Raw genomic sequence first — 9,340 nt, forward strand, 5'->3', positions numbered from 1 at the left:
CCTTCAAAACCCTCAGGTTGTTTTTCAGAGTCCTTAGTCTCTCATGGTTCACGTCCCCTTCCAATTTCCCTCAACTCCCTTCTCCTCTCCATCTCCCCTTCTTCTCATGCTATTTGTTATGCTCAACAAATAATGGAAACCATATGATAATTGATACTCTCTGCTTGACTTATTAAACTCAGCAAATCTCTTCCAGTCCTGTTCATGTTGGTACAAAAGCTAGGTACTCATCCTTTCTGAGGGATATATAATTCTCCATAGTGTATATGGACCTCATCTTCCTTATCCATTCGTCAGTTAAAGGGCATCTTGGTTCTTTCCAAAGTTTGGTGACCGTAGCCATTGCTGCTATAAACATTGGGGTACAGATGGCCCTTCTTTTCACTACATCTGTACCTTTGGGGTAAATACCCAGTAGTGTAATTGCAGGGTCATAGGGAAGCTCTATTTTTAATTTCTTGAGGAATCTCCACACTGTTCTCCAAAGTGGCTACACCAAATTGCATTCCCACCAAGAGTGTAGGACGGTTGCCCTTTCTCCACATCCTCTCCAACACATGTCATTTCATATCTTGCTAATTTTGGCCCTTCTAACTGGTGTAAGGTGATATCTCAATGTAGTTTTGATTTGAATCTCCCTGATGGCTAGTGGTGATGAACATTTTTTCATGTGTCTGATAGTCATTTGTATGTATTCATTGGAGAAGTGTCTGTCCATATCTTCTACTCTTTTTTTATATGATTGTCTGTTTTGTGCATGTTGAGTTTGAGCTGTTTTTTATAGATCCAAGATATCAACCTTTTGTCTGTACTGTCATTTGCAAATATCTTCTCCCATTCCGTGGGTTTCCTTTTTTTTTTTTTTTTTTTTTTTTTTTTGACTGTTTACTTTGCTGTGCTGAAGCTTTTGATCTTGAGGAAGTCCCAAAACTTCATCTTTGCTTTTGTTTTCTTCGCCTTTGGAGACATACCTTGAAAGAAGTTGCTGTGGCTGATATCGAAGAGGTTACTGCCTATGATCTCCTCTAGGGTTCTGATGGATTCCTGTCTCACGTTGAGGTCTTTTATCCATTTTGAGTATATCTTTGTGTACAAAGTAAGAGAATGGTCGAGTTTCATTCTTCTACATATAGCTGTCCAGTTTTCCAAGCACCATTTATTAAACAGACTGTCTTTTTTCCACTGTATATTTTTTTCCTGTTTTGTAGAGGATTTTTTGCCCATAGAGTTGAGGGTCCATATATGGGTTCTCTACTCTGTTCCACTGATCTGTCAGTTTTTATGCCAATACCATGATGTCTTGATGATCAAAGCTTTTTAGTAAAGCTTGAAATCAGGTAACATGATGACCCAAGTTTTATTTTTGTTTTCAAGATTTCCTTAGCGATTTGGGGTCTCTTCTGATTCCATACGAATTTTTGGATTATTTTCTCCAGCTCTTTGAAAAATACCTGTGGAATTTTGATCAGAATGGCAATGAAACTATAGATTGCTCTAGGCAGTATAGACATTTTAACAGTGTTTATTCTTCCAATCCAAGAGCATGGAATGGTCTTCCATCTTTTTGTGTCTTCATTTTCTTTCATGAGTGTTCTGTAGTTCCTTGAGTACAGATCCTTTAACTCTTTGGTTAGGTTTATTCCCAGATATCTTATGGTACTTGTTGCTATAGTGAATAGAATTGATTCTCTAATTTCCCTTTCTGAATTTTCATTTATAGTGTGTAAGAAAGCCACTGATATCTGTACATTGACTTCATATCCTGCCAAGTTGCTGAATTGCTGTATGAGTTCTGGTAGTTTGGGGTTGGAGTCTTTTGGGTTTTCCATATAAAGAATCATGTCATCTGCAAAAGGAGAGAGTTTGACTTCTTCAATGTCAATTTGGATACCTTCTATTTCTCTTTGTTGTCTGAATGCAGTTGCTAGGAAATCTAATATTATGTTGAATTAGAGTGGTGAGAGTGGGCATCCTTGTCGTGTTCCTGATCTCAATGGGAAGGCTGCAAGCTTTTTCCCATTGAGGATGATATTTGCTGTGGGTCTTTCATAGATAGATTTTATGAAGTTCAGGAATGTCCCCTCTACTCCTATATTTTGAAGTGTTTTAATGAGGAATGGATGCTGGATTTTACCAAATGCTTTTTCTGAATTAATTGAGAGGACCATGTAGTTCTTCTCTCTTCTCTTAATGATTTGTTCTATTACATTGATTGATTTGCGAATGTTGAACCATCCTTGTAGCCCAGGGATGAATCCCACCTGGTAATGGTGGATAATATTTTTAATGTGATGTTGGATCCTGTTTGCTAGGATATTGTTGATAATTTTAGCATCAATATTTATCTGTGATATTGGTCTGAAAATCTTTTAGGTAGGGTCTTTGCCTGGTTTGCGGATCAGTGCAATGGTGGCTTCAGAGAAAAAGTCTGGAAGTTTTTCTTCAGCTTCAATTTTTTGAAACATTTTAAGAAGAATAGGTGTTATTTCTTCTTTGAACATTTGGCAGAATTACCCAGGGAGTATGTCAGGTCCTGGACTCTTGTTTTTTAGGAGGTTTTTGATCACTGCTCAATCTCGTTCCTAGATATCAGTCTATTCAGGTTTTCAATTTCTTCCTCGTCAAATTTGGGAGTTTATAGTTTTCCAGGAATGCATCCATTTCATCTAGATTGCTTAACTTATTAGCATATAACTGTTGATAATAACTTCTGATGATTGTTTCTCCTTCTTGGTGTTAGTTGTGATCTCTCCCTTTTCATTCATAATTTTATGAATTTGGGATTTCTCTTTTTTCTTTTGGATTAGCGTGGCCAATGGTTTATTGATATTATTGACTCTTTCAAAAAAAAAAAAACAGCTTCTAGTTTCATTGATACGTTCTATTGTATCTCTGCTTTCTACCTCATTGATCTCTGCTCTAATACTGATGATTTCCCTTCTGATGTGTTAAGTTGATTTGATTTGTTGTTGATTCTCCTTCTGATGTGTTAAGTTGATTTGATTTGTTGTTGATTCTCTTTTGGATTAGCGTGGCCAATGGTTTATTGATATTATTGACTCTTTCAAAAAATAAACAGCTTCTAGTTTCATTGATACGTTCTATTGTATCTCAGCTTTCTACCTCATTGATCTCTGCTCTAATACTGATGATTTCCCTTCTGATGTGTTAAGTTGATTTGATTTGTTGTTGATTTAAGGTGTAGAGACAGCTGGTGTAGTCTGGATTTTTCCATTTTTTTTGAGGGAGGCTTGGATGGCTAGGTATTTCCCCCTTAGGACCACCTTTGCTGTATCCCATAGGTTTTGGACTGAAGTGTCTTCATCCTCAATGGTTTCCATTAATTCTTTCAGTTCTTCTTTGATCTCCTGGTTGATCCAAGCATTCTTAAGCAAAGTGGCCTTTAGCTTCCTGGTGTTTGAATTCCTTCCAAAGTTTTTCTTGTGATTGAGCTCCAGTTTCAAATCATTGTGATCAGAGAATATGCAGGGAATAATCTCAGTGTTTTGGTATCAGTTGAGTCCTAATTTGTGACCATGGTCTATTCTTGAGAAGGTTCCACGTGCACATGAGAAGAATGAGTATTCTGTTGTTTTAGTGTGGAATGTTCTGTATATATCTATGAGGTCCATCTGGTCCAATGTGTCACTCAATGCTCTTGTATCTTTATTGATTTTCTGCTTCGATGATCTATTTCTGAGAGATGCGTGTTAAGATCTCCTACTATTAAGGTATTCATATCAATATGATTCTTTATCTTGATTAACAGTTTTCTTATGTAATTTGCTACTCCCATATTGGGGACATAGATATTTACAATTGTTAGATCATCTTGGTGAATAGTCACTTTAAGGATTATGTAGTGTCCTTCTGGTATCTCTGACTACAGTCTTTAGTTTAAAATCTAAATTATCTGATATGAGAATCGCTACCCCAGCTTTCTTTTGAGGTCCATTCGCATTAAAGATGCTTTTCCATCCCTTCACTTTCAGTCTGGGTGTATCGTTAGGTTCAAAATGGGTCTCTTTTAGACAACATATGGATGGGTCCTGGCGTTTTATCCCATATGCCACCTTGTGCCATTATATGGGCATATTTAAGCCATTCACATTGAGAGTGATTATTGATAGGCACATTTTTATTGACATTGTGTTAACTTTGAAGTCTTTCTTTCTGTAGATTGTCTCTATAGTTCTGTTCAATGCTATTCTTAGGATTTGTCCTCTTTTATAGAACCCCCTTAATATTTCCTGTCATGTCGGCTTGGTGGTTGCATAGTCTTTTAAGCCTTGCTGGTCTAGGAAACTATCTCTCCATCCATTTTGAATGTCAGTCTTGCTGGATAAAGTATTCTTGGCTGCATGTTCTTGTCATTAAGTGACCTGAATATATCTTTCCAGTCCTTTCTGGCTTGCCAGGTCTCTGTGGACAGGTATGACGTTATTCTGATGGGCTTTCCTCTGTAAGTAAGGAGCCTCTTTGTTTTAGAGGCTTTCAATAGATTATATCTACAATTATGATTACTTAATTTGACTATCAGGTTCCTTGATTTTTTTTTTTTGGAATCTGTAATCTTGGTTGGAGACTGTTCAGCCTCTAGTACATGAATGCTGGTTCCATTTGTGAGACTGGGAAAATTTTCATGAAGAACTTGTTCCACTATATCTTCTCGACTTCTTTCTTTCTCCTCCCCTTCAGGGATTCCAATAATTATTTTTTAAAATTAAATTTATTTATTTTCAGCCTAACAGTATTCATTATTTTTTTTTCACCGCACCCAGTACTCCATGCTATTCGTGCCCTCTATAATACCTCCCACCTGGTACCCCAACATCCCACCCCCTGCCACTTCTGACGTTGGAACATTTCATGGCATCATTTATTTCTCTTATTCTGTTCTCGTGGTTTCTAAGCTGTTTGTTCCAGTCTTCCTCCTGATCCTTTCTCTCTATCTGTTTGCCCTCCAGATCACTAATTCTATCATCTGTCTCAGTTATCCTAGCTTTGAGAGAATTCAGATTAGATTGGGACTCATTGAGAGTATTGTGAACCTCATCCCTGTTGGCTTTCAGCTCAGCCCTGACATTGTGAACATTATCTCTGGTGGCTTTCAGTTCGGCCCTAATCAATTCTGTTTGGTTATCCATGGCTTCTCCAACCTATCAATTGCTTGGATAATTGATAGCCTGAATTCTCTTTCCGACATACAGTCTATGTTGATAGCCATTAGCTCTGTTGCAGATGCCCCATTCTCTGTATTTTTCTTATGCTGGGCATTCTTCCTCCTAGTCATTTTGGTGAGAGATGACTGAACGAATGTAGCTGGATGTATCGACTGTGGTGCTGTCAAGGTGCACCCTGGAACCCTTCTGAGCAATCAGGATTCCTCACCCAAATGGAGAAAAAAGAAAAGAAAAAGAAAAAAATAGAGAAAGGGAGAGACAGGAACAAAAGGGAAGATAAAAGTGAAGGTTCAGCCCATATGTGCCCCAAGGTAAGATTTATGAAGTATACAAACAAAAACACATAAACAAAAAGACTGATAAAAGTATATTATGATATAATATAAACAAAATATAAATATATATATATATTTTTATATAATATAAAAATATAATATAAATTAAAAAAGTTTATAAAGATTCTTCCTTTATTTGCATATATATATATATATTATATATATATATATATATTTGTATATATGCAAATATATATATATGCAAATAAAGGAAGAATCTTTATAAACTTTTTTTTCCTTAGGAAGAAACCCAAGTGTAAGATTTATATACTATCAGGACAAACACAAAAACACAGAAACTCTGGTGGAAGAAAAAGATGGAAGAGTGGTTGTAAATTCTCAGTGTGGGTGAGTAAGGTTGTTTTGATTCTTCCTGGATGTATCTTGTTATTTGTGTTAAAGGACTCAACTTTCTTAAGATAAAGGGGGATTAAAAATTGGTTTACCTATAGTGGTAGCATTAATAGGTGAAAAGGTATTACTTTGAAATTTAACTCTATATGAATATTAGAAAATAAAAATAAAAAAGGAATAAACTAGACTGAACTAAACTAAAATTAAAAACAAAAGAAATTTTCAAAATAGAAATGCAAAAAAAAAAAAAAAAACACAGGTGTATGAATCAAAAAGTTCAGTTTAGAAGGCTATTAAGGAATTTGATGTACTGGACATCTCACTGTGATGGTAAATAGGCTAAAAAAAACTATAAAAAAAAAAAAAAACAATGAGGAGCGCCTGGGTGGCTCAGTGGGTTAAGCCGCTGCCTTCGGCTCAGGTCATGATCTCAGGGTCCTGGGATCGAGTCCCGCATCAGGCTCTCTGCTCAGCAGGGAGCGTGCTTCCTCCTCTCTCTCTCTGTCTACTTGTGATCTCTCTCTGTCAAATAAATAAATAAAATCTTAAAATAAAACAAAACAAAACAATGAGGGGCACCTGGATGGCTCAGTGGGTTAAAGCATCTGTCTTCGGCTCAGGTCATGATCCCAGAGATCTGGGATCGAGCCCCACGTCGGGCTCTCTGCTCAGCAGGGAGCCTGCTTCCTCCACTCTCTCTGCCTGCCTCTCTGCCTGCTTGTGATCTCTGTCTCTCTGTCAAATAAATAAATATAATCCTAAAAAAATTTAAAAAAAAAAAAAACATGAGCCAGAATAGTGGGATCGAATTAAAAATAAAAGTTGTCCTATGAAGTAGTGATGGTTGTTCTCTTGTCATCTTTTTTTTTTTTTCCCTTATCTGGTTGGTATTGGGGGGGGGGGCTTGTCACGTCGGTTTTCAGTCAGTGATGTTTCCTGAGTTATGGTCTCCTGCCCCCCTCAAGGGGGTGGGCTTTGAGGAAACCATTTTTTCCAGGCTTTTTTTTCTCTGGAGGTTTTTATGTTTGTCCTTTTTTTTTTTCCTCTCTCCTTGACTGCTTTTGCTGGTTTTTGTAGGTTTAGAGAAAAGCAAACTGCACCCTGACCCCCCTCTCAGAGAGAAGCCTCAGTCTGGTACCCTGTGTGTGTTGCAGAGCCCAAATAAATACCTCCTTGGCCGCTGGTAGAGCAGATTCTGAGTCGTGGTCCTTGGGGACATAGGATCTTCTGCTTGTACCCAAAACCAAGGCAGCAGTACCTGTCTGGGAAGCTCCAGACCACCAGAGATGTTCCAAGCTGTGGTCACACACTGAGATTTTCCCACTGGCCCAGGTTGGGAGTGTCTGGTCTTTCTGGGTCTAAGACTGCTTGGCTTGTGTGCACCCCTCTCAGGGAAAGGTGAGGGGCACGTGCATCGCAGGCTCTGTAGCATGACTGGGCATTCTGTCAGCTGGCAAGGCTCCCAGCCCCTCACAGAAACCGGATCCCACACGTTCTTGGGCATGCTGGTGACTCAGGGACCATGACCTGATTTCTCCGCAGCACTCTCTCTGGCTCAGCTCCAGGGGAGGCTGTCCTGGGCCCCAGGACTTAAGCCCCTGTCCCTCGCCACGCCGATTCCCACAATTACCCCACCCGTGATCCTTTGCTCTTTTTGAGTGCTTTCAGCCAGTATCCAAGTTAATGTTGTTCCCCAGATGCAGGGCACTCTCATATTAGTGGTATTACTTTCCAATAGGTTGTCACTGGTGGCTCCCTCACACTTCTGTTTATCTTCCGATATCAGTCCAATGTTCCCACTCCACTTTTCCTGCCCACTGGCATATTCTGCCCCTGTAGATACCCAGACATGTATAATTCTGATCTCATGCTGATTTCATGGTTGATCGGAGTTCTTTGGAAGGTAATCAGCACACTTCAGGGTACAGGTTGAAAAGGCGCTTCCTCCTACTTCCCCGCCATCTTGTCTCCCCTCTGTTGTAATTTTAAATGTTTCCTCCGGGAATGCACTTTTCATGACAATATTCATAATGTTTAATCCAGCCATTGGACATTCATCATTACTGTTGTAAGTGTGCACTTTTGCAAAGCATTTTCTGGAGTACTTTCTACATATTGCTGTTCCTTAGACTGTAGATGAAAGAAATCACCATTGGAGTCACCAATGTATACATAAGGGCTAATAGGGTCTCACTTTTAGGGATAAAGGAGGAGGAGGGGCTGCAATAGACAGCACTTGCTGTGCCATAGATCAACACCACCACTGACAGGTGGCAGCTACATTTGGAGAAAGCTCTCTCTTTCCCCTGAGTAGATGTGATCTTCATGATAGTGGAGAAGATAAGCCCATAATATATGAGGATGGAGATAAGAGGAATGAGAGCAAGTAGACCTCCTACTGTACAAATAACCATCACATTGAGGGATATATCAGGGCAAGGGGGCTTCTGGAGAGGATTGAGATCACAGAAGAAATGGAGGATGATATTGGAAGCACAGAAGGACAGATGCACCATTAATACAGTGTGTAAAAGGGCATGGAGATAGGTGACAAGCCAGAGCCCAGCCACTAGCCAGACACAAAGGTGAAGATTCATAATGGCAATATAATGTAAAGGGTAACAAATTGCCACTTATCTATCATGCCATTACACAAAGAAGAAGGCTGTCCATATTCACAAAAGAAATAAAGAAGAAAAGCTGGCCGAGACACCCCACAAAAGGAATAGTCTTTGTATTAGTCAAGAGGTTCACTATCATTTGGGGGATAGTAGTGGAGGAAAAATAGATGTCAACAAAAGCCAAATTACTAAGAAAGAAATATATGGGTAAGTGGAGGTGATAATCAAAGCCGACAGCCAAAATGATAAGCATGTTGCCTGATATAGTCATTAAATACAAACAGAGAAATAGCACGGATAAGAAATATTGTTGCTCTGCTTATCCAGAAAGTCCAAGAAGGATGGATTCCTTGATGACTGTTAGATTTCTTATTTCCATATTCCTAAAAAAATCTAGAAAATGAAAATATTAAATTGTGAAGATCAGAAATGTTAAATACCTCACCCACACCCACGTGTGTAATAAAGTACCATGTAAATTCCTTTTCCTTGCCAATTACGTCTATTTTTAATATTGTTTGTATATTAATATGGGTGTGCTGGGTGCAGTGCTCTAAACTTTTTAAAAGAAATAATGATTTCTGCTTTTCAAGAGATAATAGTTTCCTCAAAATGTAAATTCTGTGAATAATGATTTAAATTGTGCCAGCTATGTTGCTTTGTCTATACTATTCATACAATCCATATTTGAATTTACATCTACATTGATTGTTTTATCAGGCATGCTATTTATGTACTCTAATGCAATGGAAATATTTACATCCAATGAGTAAATTTTCTCCCAATCTGAAGTTAATATCCATGGATACAGATCTCATTTCAGTTTGTTTTCATCGTGTATGGATAC

General features: G+C 38.4%; 1 pseudogene; it reads right to left on the minus strand.

Annotated features, from left to right (window-relative positions):
- Nucleotides 1-7,932: 7,932 nt before the first annotated feature.
- Nucleotides 7,933-8,872, minus strand: LOC131822541 (olfactory receptor 1C1-like; annotated as a pseudogene).
- Between the last annotated feature and the right edge of the window lie 468 nt (nucleotides 8,873-9,340).

Source organism: Mustela lutreola, assembly GCF_030435805.1.
Source record: "Mustela lutreola isolate mMusLut2 chromosome 5 unlocalized genomic scaffold, mMusLut2.pri SUPER_5_unloc_1, whole genome shotgun sequence".
NCBI lineage: Eukaryota > Metazoa > Chordata > Mammalia > Carnivora > Mustelidae > Mustela > Mustela lutreola.